The sequence below is a fragment of the Halichoerus grypus genome, chromosome 2 (genome assembly GCF_964656455.1).
Source record: "Halichoerus grypus chromosome 2, mHalGry1.hap1.1, whole genome shotgun sequence".
In the NCBI taxonomy this organism is placed as follows: Eukaryota; Metazoa; Chordata; class Mammalia; order Carnivora; family Phocidae; genus Halichoerus; species Halichoerus grypus.
This window is the reverse complement of record NC_135713.1, coordinates 190,317,773-190,329,729: the sequence shown is the minus strand read 5'-3', so window position 1 is coordinate 190,329,729 and position 11,957 is coordinate 190,317,773. Positions and strand designations below refer to the sequence as shown.

General features: G+C 55.8%; 1 long non-coding RNA gene and 2 other non-coding genes across 3 annotated transcripts in view; all 3 read left to right on the top strand.

Annotated features, from left to right (window-relative positions):
- The window catches only part of LOC118537782 (uncharacterized), a 34,771-nt gene extending 32,372 nt beyond the window's left edge, over positions 1–2,399 (top strand). The window contains exons 2-3 of the long non-coding RNA XR_013445113.1: positions 11–916; positions 1,456–2,399. This is a non-coding gene — a long non-coding RNA (uncharacterized LOC118537782). The remainder of the gene's footprint in view (positions 1–10; positions 917–1,455) is intronic.
- On the top strand, positions 968–1,158 carry LOC118537799 (U2 spliceosomal RNA). Its single transcript, XR_004918287.2, has one exon. It is a non-coding gene; the product is annotated as a U2 spliceosomal RNA (small nuclear RNA).
- Positions 2,400–8,060: 5,661 nt separating the features above from the next.
- Positions 8,061–8,251, top strand: LOC144381220 (U2 spliceosomal RNA). The gene has a single exon (XR_013446114.1). It is a non-coding gene; the product is annotated as a U2 spliceosomal RNA (small nuclear RNA).
- The last annotated feature ends 3,706 nt before the right edge of the window (positions 8,252–11,957 follow it).

The window sequence follows — 11,957 nt, the reverse complement described above, 5'->3', positions numbered from 1 at the left end:
CCCTTTCTAGGCCCTGTGCTCTCGGCTTCCCAGGCCCAGCCGGCCTCTTCCACTAAGCCAACGGTGTGGTCCTGGGCGAGTTGCTCCACCTCTGTGCCTCAGCTGCTCCATCTGTAGGTAAACTTTGCAAGTTTGACCTGAAGAAAGCACTGAGCACGGGTGTGACCCAAACAAGAAGCGTGTCTATTTTATTGCGTACATCGCTCCATCCCTTCAGTGCCACAGTGACCTCTTCACTGGTGCCTCGTGGGACCCAGGACCCATATTCTAGATGACTGACACCAAGGTCACCTCATTAGCTACGTCTGCGTTCCCTAAATCCCTCTAAGGGAGGTACGAAGGTTACCACTTCTCCACTGGGGAAACGGAGGCTCAGGAGGTGAGGTAGTTTGCCCACGGGCCCTGCTGATGGGGCAGGGTGGCCACCCTGTCAGGGCCCCGTCTCGGGTCCCAACTTGACTCTGGAGCCCTTTCCAGGTGACCCCACCGGGCGCTTCTGGGTTGGTTCCCAGCGGCCTGGACCCAGAAAGCCTGTAGGGTCCTACCGTGATGACCCGACGAGTGTCCTGGAAACGCGGGCCACTCTGCCCCAGGCCCTTCCACAGCCCCCCTCTCCAGACACATCCCCAATTCCCTTGGTCTCCCCTCAGGCCAGCAAAAGCTTTACACCGAGGAGGGAGCTGGGCCGCCGCCCAGGTTCCTCTCCGGCGCGGCCACGCCTCCCTGCGCGGAAGGGGCGGGGCATTCAAATTAGAGATGGCGCTCCGCGGCGAGCGACGGAGCAACGCCAGACGCACCGTTCCTCTTTTAAAATGTAGAGAACTAAAAGCTCTGCACCAGGGCGGTGACTGCCACGGCACTGTCCGAGAAGCGAGGGAAGCGAGCGGTGGGATGAGCGCGACTTGGCTCACCGTGAGTGCGATATGGCTGGCGGCGCGGCGGTGGCGGCGAGGGCGGGGCGTCGGGCATCGCTTCTCGGCCTTTTGGCTAAGATCAAGTGTAGTATCTGTTCTTATCAGCTTAATATCTGATACGTTCTCTACCCGAGGACAATATATTAAATGGATTTTTGGAGCTGGGAGATGGTCTAGGAGCTTGCTCCGTCCACTCCGCGCATCGACCTGGTATTGCAGTACTTCCGGGAACGGTGCACCCTTCGGGGGTTAAATGCTTGGTATTTAATGACAGGTTGTTGTTGTTGTTTCACCTAATTTTTTTTTTTTTTGGTGTGGTGAGTTGGTTTTTCTAAGGTGGTTTGTTCGCTGCTGCTGAGGTTGTAAATACTGTTTTAGCTAAAGCTTACTAGGGACTTGTTTCTTGCTCAGTAAGGTTCTGTGTTTTGTCTTTTTTTCCTCGCTTTTGGGTTACAGTCGGGAGGAATTGTGTCTTTTTCTATCGGCTGGTGAAGAGACGGAACTGGTCAGGATCCCCTTTTCTTTTCTTTTTTTTTTTTAGGAGTTTATTTGACACAGAGAGACAGCGAGAGAGAAGCAGGCCTCCCGCCGAGCGGGGACCCCGATGCGGGGCTCGATCCCAGGATCATGACCCGAGCCGAAGGCAGACGCTCAACGACTGAGCCACCCAGGATACCATCGATCTCTCGTCTTGCTCCTGCCTTTGGGGTTGAAGCAGTTTACTTCGTTAAACCGCGGTTACTTTTAAATGCGATGTAGGAGCGCACACAGGCCACCCATCTTCCCCTTCACCGTGCTTTTCAAAATCCTGCACGAAGGTAAAAAGTTTCATTACCCTCCGAGTTAATGGGGCGGCATACTGTCTCTCTACAGGGCCAGATAGTAAATGGTTTTTAGGCTTCAAGGGCCCCAAAAGGTCTCTGTGACCTATTCTTCTACAACCCTTTAAAAATGTAAAATGCGTTGTGGGCTCTCAGCATACCAGAACGCGCCTGGCCAGGCGCCTGGGTGGCTCAGTGGGTTAAGCATCTGCCTTCGGCTCAGGTCATCATGATCCCAGGGTCCTGGGATCGAGCCCCTCTCGGGCTCCCTGCTCAGCGGGGAGCCTGCCTCTCCCTCCCTCTGCCTGCTGCTCCTCCAGCTTGTGCTCTCTGTCAAATAGATGAATAAAATCTTAAAAAACAAAAACAAAAACAACACAAACAAGCCTGGGCAAATTTGCTGGCCGGCTGTAGCTTGCGGACACCTGGTATAAACATACCGACTTTGTGTCTCGTCCCAGAGACAACGGCCCCCTTCAGGCTTTTTGATAGTCCTCTGCCTGAATGCCAGAAAGGCCTGACTGACGATTGCACGTGGCTTTGTGACCACAGTAGAAACGGAGAGTTCCTGCTCACCTGTGACTCTCCTGGTTTTTCCAGTCACCTTGAAGACGTTTGTTGAGCACTCACAATGTACTCTTGATTAAATACCTTTCTGTTGTCAGAGATTTCCAGCGATTCTTCCTTAAACGCATGGTTCCTGCAGATTCTCTCAACCTGTAACCATCGGGTCTTTTTTACACTCCTATAAATTCTAGGGCAGATTAGGGTTAAAATCTCCAGGAGGACTCATGATTACGGAAACTGAATCTAGCTAACGATGAGAATCCAGAATCCTTCCACCCAGTGCGCATCCTTCTTCAAAACCGCAGCCCACATGGGGAGGAAACTGTGACTGTCTCGACTTTATTACAAGAGACTTCTTTTCCTCCCATAGGCTGAAACTTAAAAACAGACAGACACTCAAATCTAGAACATCCACCCCAGAATCTCTTCTCGTTTTCCTGGTTTGTTGCCCTGTGTCGTGATGCAACACGGTCCTTTGATCGGTCCCTTCAGGTGCCAACAGAAATAGCCACGTGTCACCTCTCCGTGCCTCATCCCCACGAGACTCTGAACATCACCTTTCCTACTCATTTCTTTTCCTTCTCCCCAACTCCTAGCAGGTTTGAGCAACTTTGGGATCCGATGGTTGGAACATTTAATTAGGTTCCTGGGGTGACTGAGGGCGGGGGGCGGGGAGGGAGGCTATGAGTGTTACAGATCAGGGTTTATCCATAGTTCAAGAAATATTTCTTGAATGACTGCTATGTGCCAAGACCGAATGACAGGTGTGCCTCCTACCCCGAGAAACCTTATGGTCTCCGGTAGAAAAACGGAGCAACAAATCGTCCTGGGTCTAGGATCGTTTCCTGAACTGAAATTTCTACAAACCCTGCAAAGGATTTCTTCTCATGGGTTGCCCACCCTCCTTTGCCAGCAGAGCGTCCCCTCGACCGACTGAAGCAAGGCATCCGTTTCTGTTTATCCTATCCACTGATCTAATGAGATATCCTAGGAACTGATACCAAACAGTTGAACACGCAACAGAAAATGGACAAAGGATAGGGGTGCCTCGGTGGCTCAGTCGTTAAGCGTCTGCCTTCTGCTCAGGTCATGATCCCGGGGTCCTGGGATCGAGGCCCGCATCGGGCTCCCTGCTCAGCGGGAAGCCTGCTTCTCCCTCTCCCACTCCGCCTGCTTGTGTTCCCTCTCTCGCTGTGTCTCTCTCTGTCAAAATATAAATAAAATCTTTTTTAAAAAAGGACAAAGGATAGACAGTCCTCAGGGAGGAGAAAAGAAAAACACAGGTATACGCTGACATCTGGCCCCCAGGGAACATTTCCCCCACCCCCCCCTCCCCTCATGTCTCTGGACCAAAGGGCCTGGGTCACCCGCTCATGCCACGGACCCTAGGATTGATCCATTCCCTCTGTTGCATCACACTGATGGGGCAGGATGAGTTGGGGGGTGGGGGGCAGGCCCACCAGAGGCCATCAAGAGACACACACTCCCCCTCGCCCGCCCCCCGCCCCCCCCCCCGTCGGAGAGGGAGGTAAACCCTACAGTGATACAGCACAATGTTTAAGAGATCCTATTGTCGGGGCGGGCAGGGACATCCCCTCCAAAGCCCAGAAAATTGCTTCCTCTTTATACCGGAGACTACTGAGAAAGAAGGAAGCCCAGGGCCCGGTGGGCCTCTTTGCGTTCTGGAAGCAACACATTTCACACCCAGACACCCTGTTTGGGCGCACGCAGCGAGCGATGGGGCAGACCCTCAGCTCAGAGGCTGGCCCGGAGCTGAAAAGGGCTCTCAAGCCCTGGGAGGGGAGCGGGGGGTGGGGGGCAGCCCTGCGGTTTGGGCCACAGGATCCTGCGGACCCCATCGTGCTGACGACAGTGGGCGGGTCCCTGAAGGAAAGAGATGCGGTGTGGAGTTTATGGCAAGCCAGGGCGGTGGAGGATCACAACGGGGGGCCCTCTCTGCGGGTTCTGGAGCCAGGCCGCCGGGCCACCGACGGCAGAGACTTCCCCTTCTGAAAAGCAGCTCCTGGCACACTGGTGGGCCTTTGGGGAGACGGCTGTTTAACGGGGGACCGTCGGAGCCCAGGGCCCCGACTGTCCATCAGACCTGTGGGTCCTGACGTCAGGCGGGCCAGCAGCAGCGGGCCACCCTGAGATAAATGTGGGGTATCAGAGTCGAGCCTGAGCAGGAATAAGAGACACTGGACAGCCGACTGACCCAACGGCCCCGCTGGCCTTTGTTGGCCACCCCAGACCTGGCACGGTGGACATGTGAAAAGTGGGGCCACAGGGGTGGCCGTGGAGGCCCCACACTGGTCAGCATTCGGTGGGGGTACTGGGGCCGGGCCATTTCTACTGTGGGGATGCGGGGCTCCTCTAGCCGGCCGTCTTTGTTTCCAGAAACCTCTCTTTGACTGGCCCAGCCTTTGTCAGGTGCCACAGGGCTTGAGGCTCTCCCAGCCCACACCTGCCTCCTCCTTCTATCTTTCAAAGCATTAATCCACCCCCCTCACCACCACCACCACCACCGAAATAAACCTCTTACGGTCCTTGCTCTGTCCCTGCAACTTCTTCCCAGAGGACCCAACTGCCACCTAGGACTCAGACTCCAGTGGTCAACTTTACAAAACATTGGTCAATTTGAATATGTAACGCTCATGTCTGTTCAGTTAAAAGAGAAGAAAGAGAGAGAAAGAAAGAAAGAAAGAAAGAAAGAAAGAAAGAAAGAAAGAAAGAAAAGAAAGGAAGGAAGGAAGGAAAGAAGGAAGGAAGGAAAGAAAGAAAAAGAAAGAAAGAAAAAGAGAGAAAAAGAAAAGAAAGAAAGAAAGAGAAAAAGGAAGGAAGGAAAGAAGGAAGGAAGGAAGGTAGGAAAGAAGGAAGGAAGGAAGGAAAGAAAAAGAGAAAAAGAAAGGAAAGAAAGAAAGAAAAAGAAAGAAAAGAAAAAACGAAACTGGGAACAAATATATGCTGGTCTACCACAGGCAGGGTTCATCTCCAAATTACACAGGAGATCCGAGAACGGGATCAAAAAGAAAAAGAAGGGGTGCCTGGGTGGCTCTGCCTTCGGCTCGGGTCGTGATCCCAGGGTCCTGGAATCGAGCCCCGCATCGGGCTCCCTGCTTGGCGGGAAGCCTGCTTCTCCCTCTCCCACTCTGCCTGCTTGTGTTCCCTCTCTCGCTGTGTCTCTCTCTGGCAAATTAAAAAAAAGAAAGGAAAGAAAAGAAAGGAAGAAAGAAAGAAGGAAGGAAGGAAGGAAGAAAGAAAGAAGGAAGAAGGAAAGAAAGAAAGAAGGAAGGAAAGAAAGAAGAAAAGAAAAAGAAAGAAAGAAAGAAAGAAAGAAAGAAAGAAAGAAAGAAAGAAAAGAAAGAAAGAAAAAGAAAGAAAGAAAAGAGAAAAAAATGACTGGATAAAACATAAGCAAAGATCACGCAGTTGAGGGGAAAGATAATAAATGTGGTTTTTCACATACAGAGATGCAAAGATGAACAGAGATGTACAAAGAGAGAAATGCATATGAAAACGGTCCCGAGATGTAATGTAGCACCTGGGAGTTTGGCCAAAATCCAAGAGTCTGATGAGCTCCTGGGTTCATTCGCCAGGCTGCAGAAACAGATGCTGCTAGAGAACCCTGAGGGTGCTCCTCGAGTCCCCGTCTCGGATCCATGGCTCAGGGCGAGGGTACCAGGGACCACCACGAGGGTGTGACACCTTGGTGGAGGCACATGGCTCTTGGGCGAGAGTGGCTCCAGCCTTAGCTGCTCAGGCACCGCTGTGTGTGGGTGTGGATCTGCGCGGGCATGGCGGGGGCGGGGGGGGGGGTCTGACTCCAGTTACCCTGGAGCCCCTGAACTCAGGAGAGGCCAACGCGCGCGCCGCAAGGTGAAGAAAGTATCTTCAGTGGGAGAGGTTGCTTTGCAAGGAGTGGAAGCGTCTGAGGGTCCAAATACCTGGGAACCCATAAAGTGACTACTGAAGACCCCAGAACCAAGCAGAGAGGTCTTGTGTGGGAGAGGCGGGAAGAGCCCGTCAGGATAACCCTGTGCCAGGGGCTGGGTAAGCTGGGTTGATGGATCACCTGGTTGGATCCTCACCCGTTCACTCATCCCTTCAAGGGATGTTTAGGTGCTGGGCACCGGTCTAAGTGCCCGGGCCAGAGAGGCAGAAAAAGCAGCCCAGGTGGGATCTTCCCAGGGGCCGGGAGCTGGGGTGGAGGGCCCGGGGCGGGTGTGGGAAGGAAGGCGGGGTCCTGGGACAAAGCGCATAGGCGACCAATCTTATCGGTGCTGGTGCCAGCTACAGGAGAAACTCAAAACTAGGTTGGGGCCCGAGAGGGGCGCCTCTCGGCGGGGGCTGGGGGGTGGGGGGGGGAGGGGGTGCACGAAACAGGCCCCACGTTAGGTGTTATTAGGGCCTGGCCTTCAGCGAGGAGATGAAGGTTCGGAGAAGTGACTGGCCAGATCGCTGTTTCTCCCCGAGGGCTGGCTACTCGAGGGCCGACTCCCGCCGGACATTTCCACAGAGGGCCTCGGGGGCTAACCCGTCAGGAAGGTGACTTCCTTAGGGTCCCGCTAGACCGCGCGCTTCCCCGAGAACGAGTGAAAGAGAGATCGTCGCCACCCCCACGGGAGAGAGGGAAACCCCCAGGCCGGGAGTCACAGAGCCGAGAGAGCTAGGGCCGGGCGGTGACCGCAAACGTCCCCATCGCGTTCCCGGCCTCGCTCCTGCCAACCCAGGTGCGTCGGAGCAGCAGCCCTCCTCCCCTCCGAGGTCCACGTCCGGTTCTCAGGGCTCCCTCCGGTAGACTGCAGCCGCTGGCGGGGCCTGTGCTCCAGACGCAGGCGGTGTCTTGGGACAGGCTGAGGGCCGCAGGTCACCGGACACGTTTCTCAGCCTCTCTGGTGTCGATGATCACAGCTGGGAAGTGAGGGTGAGAACGCTTCAACTCACTCCGGGGTCCTGCGGATCCAAACGGATAGCAAAGCCTGCAAGGCAGGTGCGTCCGGCGCGCGGCGGAGGTGCGATCAGGGTTCTTTCCCCGCAGGGTTGACGCCACTGAGGAGTCCATGAGGTTGAAGGGCGACCGTGCTGGTCTCACGGTCCTTACGGCTAAGTGCAGGCTTTGCGGAGAACCAACCGAGGGGGGCCGGGGAGCGGTTGGCGGGGTGGGGGTGTCTCAGTCGCGGGAGGCTGGAGAGGAGGCGGGTAGGGGGAGGGCGGAGGCCGGCTCCCAGGCACAGGCACAGGCTCCTGCCCCGGCCGCAGTGCGCTCCCCGCCAAGGTCGGGGGCCGTGCCTGGGGGCCCCGGGGGGACGCGTCCCTCCCGGACGCACAGCGTTGACCCCGCGGTGTTCTCGGGCGCACGGGGACCGCTCGGGTCCCGGAGCTCCCCGCCACACACACACACACCCCCTCCCCTGCTTTGGGCCGGGCGTGGGGGGGTGGGGTGTCAGCGTTGGGACGCCGGAGTTCCGGGGACTGGGGGCGGGGCCAGGGGCGGAGCGGGACCGCAGTGCTACGCCCCCGGGGCGGGGCGGGGCGGGGCATGCAAATCGCCGGTCATCCTCTCGGGAAGGACGCGAGGGAGCGGAAAGGGATGTGAAAATTCACCAGGAGCGCGGGGCAATCACTGCATCTGCAAGCGCGTGTGGAGCGGACCGCCACAGGATAGTGAGCCGGGAATGTGGACAGCGGGTGACATGGCTCACCGTGAGTGCAATATGGCTGGCGGCGGGACGGTGGCGGCGAGGACAGGGCGACAGGCATCGCTTCTCGGCCTTTTGGCTAAGATCAAGTGTAGTATCTGTTCTTATCAGTTTAATATCTGATACGTCCTCTATCCGAGGACAATATATTAAATGGATTTTTGGAGCAGGGAGATGGAATAGGAGCTTGCTCCGTCCACTCCGCGCATCGACCTGGTATTGCAGTACTTCCGGGAACGGTGCACCCCCTTGGGGTCAATACTTGCTGTGGCAAAAACAGATCCTTGTAGTGTGTGCTTACTTTCCAAACTTCTTGGTTCCGGGTTTTTCTGTTTTGCTTTTTGGTGCCTTTTTTGTTGTTGTTGTTGTCGTTTCGTCTTTGTTTTGCTGTTTGTTGCTGTGTGGGTTAAACGGTGGGGGTTCATCTCCCGCGGCAAGCTTTTCCGCACTCGCGGGTGTTCTATCCATCATTGATTTGTGGTGGCGGCGCAGCAGGTTCTAGCGCTTTTGCTGTCAGTATCTAGACTCTGTCCCACGTCCCGTCCCGTCCCGCGTGGCCTCGCACCTGGTTAACCTGTGTGTCGGCGGCCGTCAGGATCGGTTTGCCGACTGTTTGGTGCTTCTTCTCGAAGTGCTTTTCCTGCTCTCTTCGCTCTGCGCCCGGAGAGGTTGGCCCAGGCCGAGGGTTTGGCGACGAGCAGTTTTTGGTAGAAATACGTAACGCCCGTGCCCATGTGACTCGACCTCCAATTTGGATGATTCAATCCGGCTGCTTCAGGTAGCTCTCCACTCGCTCTGCCGGCCCCCTTAACCGTCCGGAACAAAGGACGAGCAGCTGAGGTCATGGCCACAAAGGTCTTCCCCCGTAGGGAAGGAAAATTCGTTCTTCCAGATCTACCTATGGCAGCGTTTATCCACCCGGGTGACACCCAGAAACTCCTGGGGTTTCGTTTCAATCGGGCTCATGCCCCAGCACCGCCATACAGCAATCGAATTCGAGTCTCTGGGGCGGGGGCCCGAGGCTGGTGGCCCTCCAAGCCCGCCAGCCGGAAGCACTCCTCGGAGCATCTGGGAAGGTGCCGCCGGTCAGCTGCTTCTTCTGTCTGGCCTGAATTCCCCGTGACAATGGAAGCGTTGGGCGCGCTCCTGCAAATCCAGGCACAAGTCGCTTCACGACAGTCCCGGGCCTGGCTTCGTGTTTAGCACACCGCAGGCACTCAGTAAACAGTGTACCGATGAGGAAATAACGGATTCCCTGGGCCTGGCACACACAGGACACCCCCCCCCCCCCGAAGTCTAGTGAGACCTTTGGACCCAGTCCCGGGATCTGTTGAGAGCCGGTGCGGGACGGAGCTGCTGTGGGGTGCTGCCGCTCTGCGGAACCAGATGGACCCCTTCCCCAGTTCATCCTCCAGATTTGTTTTAGATGTGGAGACTGGTGACCCCCGTCCCCCACGAGGCTATGAAAAGGTTTATAGCTCACATAATGAGGCTTTCCAGGGAGAGCAAGGTGGCTCCCAGGCCGATTCAAAAAGGGCTTGAGAGCAAGGGGAGGAGTCTGGGTTGGTGTGTTTATGGTGGTGAGTGGAGGGCCTGGGGTAAGGGCACCTTACAGATGACACGGGACCTTCTGTGATCCTGCCTTCCACGGTGGGCAGTCAACAGACGTCCATTGGATCAGAGTCTGATGTAATAAGGAGGGTTCCAGCCTGGGGGTGGGGGGCGGCGGCGGTGGCGGCGGAGGGAAGGGGTGTGGGTTCCTGTGAGAAGCTGAACCTGCTGGCCAAGTTCAGGATGTGAATGAGCCTGTGAGGGAAGGGACGTGGGGGTGAGGGGGCGATTATGGTAGGAAAGAGCCCACCAGAAGCAAGCATCCCCTGGGGCAGTTCCAAGGCCCAGCTCGTAACTTGGAGGTGGCTGGGCAGGGCAGCCTGATGCAGACCGGTCCCCTCGTTCCCCCAAATCGGCCCCCCGCTCTTGCTTCAGACTGCAGTGTCCCGGTTCCCCCCTCATGTGGACGTGCCCTGAAATTCTGACTCGCGTTGAAATTCTGACGTTAAGCCCCCCTACGATGTCAGGCAGGCCTTCCCGATTCAGCTGGCTCTGTGTTCCATCCCACCACCGCATTTCTTGACTATGCATCACATGCTCCCGGTAGGGACACGGAGCCAAACGGGAGAGGCCTTGGGCCTCAAGGGGGTCACGGCCAGGTGGGAGCCCCAGCCATGTGTTCATCTCTCTCAGTCCCCTGTGCGTCGGAACCTGGTGTTCTGGCCATTTGGGCAGGTGTCTTATCCGGGTCCTGGGCCGGATGCTCCCCGCATGGGGGGCGGAGAGGAGAGAGGAACGGTGTCTGGCTTCTCTCTACTGCCAGGACCAAGCACCACCCTGGCGGGTGGTGTCGCAAGAGATGACTCTTGGTTAAGTTGGAACCGGTGGTGATGGCAGGAGGCCCAGAGTCCAGTGAGGTGGGACCTGGACTCCAGCTCGGACGTGGGCGGTTATGTCGTGCTGGGCAGATCCATTTCCCCAGGGTAAGAAAAGACAAGAGCTTTATCACTGGGCACCCTGCTCTGTCCGAGGGTCCGTCCATTCCGTAGTGCCTGCCACTTTCCAAAGGGGCGTCCATTCTCTTGAGAAGGATTCTCCGTACAAAGTGACCCGGCGCCCCACCGGAGACCATGAACGCCTAGGGGGCAGGAATCGGATCACAGTCGCCTCTCAGTGTTGGGCTCTGTCTGATGGGTGCCCAACCATCATCTGCATGGACATGATGGGTCAATCCCGTGGACTCAAAGAATCAAAGGTGGTTAGGTCAGTGTGTTCTGCTTTTCCTTTCTCTCTCTCTCTCTCTCTCTTTTTTTTTTTTTTTTTTTAAGATTTTTATTTATTTGTCAGAGAGAGAGAGCACAAGCAGGGGGAGCAGCAGAGGGAGAGGGAGAAGCAGGCTCCTCACTGAGCAAGGAGCCCGATGTGGGACTCGATCCCAGGACCCTGGGATCATGACCTGAGCCGAAGGCAGACGCTTAACGACTGAGCCACCCAGGCGTCCCTCTCTCTCTCTTTCTTTCTTTCTTTCTTTCTTTCTTTCTTTTTTTTAAGTAAGCTCTTGGCCCAAAGCAGGGCTTGAACTCATGACCCTGAGATCAAGAGTCGCATGTTCTACTGACAGCCAGCCAAGCACCCCTGTTCTGCTCCTTTTTTCTTTTTTAAAGATTTCATTTATTTCTTTGACAGAGAGCACTCAGGCACACACGAGTGGGGAGAGGGGCAGAGGGAGAGGATCTCAGGCAGATCCGGTGCTGAGCACAGAACCCAAGGCAGGGGTCGATCTCAGGACCCTGAGATCATGGCCTGAGTCAAAATCAAGAGTCCCATGCTTAACCCGGCTGAGCCACCCAGGCACCCCCTTTTCTGCTACTTTTTAAAGACAAATCCAAGGGGGGGGGGCGCCTGGCTGGCTCGGTCAGTAGAGCACCCGAGAGATTACTTGAAAATAAAATCTTAGGGCGCCTGGGTGGCTCAGTTGTTAAGCGTCTGCCTTCGGCTCAGGTCATGATCCTAGGGTCCTGGGATCGAGCCCCGCATCGGGCTCCCTGCTCCGCGGGAAGCCTGCTTCTCCCTCTCCCACTCCCCCTGCTTGTGTTCCCTCTCTCGCTGTCTCTCTCTCTCTGTCAAATAAATAAATCTTAAAATAAATAAATAAATAAATAAATAAAATCTTAGTGGCGCCTGGGTGGCTCAGCCGGTTAAGCCGCTGCCTTGGGCTCAGGTCATGACCCCAGGGTCCTGGGATCGAGCCTTGCATCGGGTTCTCTGCTCAGTGGAGAGTCTGCTTCTCCCTCTCCCTCTGCCTGCCGCTCCCCCTGTTTGTGCTCACACACTCTCTCTCTCTGTCAAATAAATAAATAAAATCTTAAAAAGAAATCTAGAAAAAGAAGAAAGAAAGAAAGAAA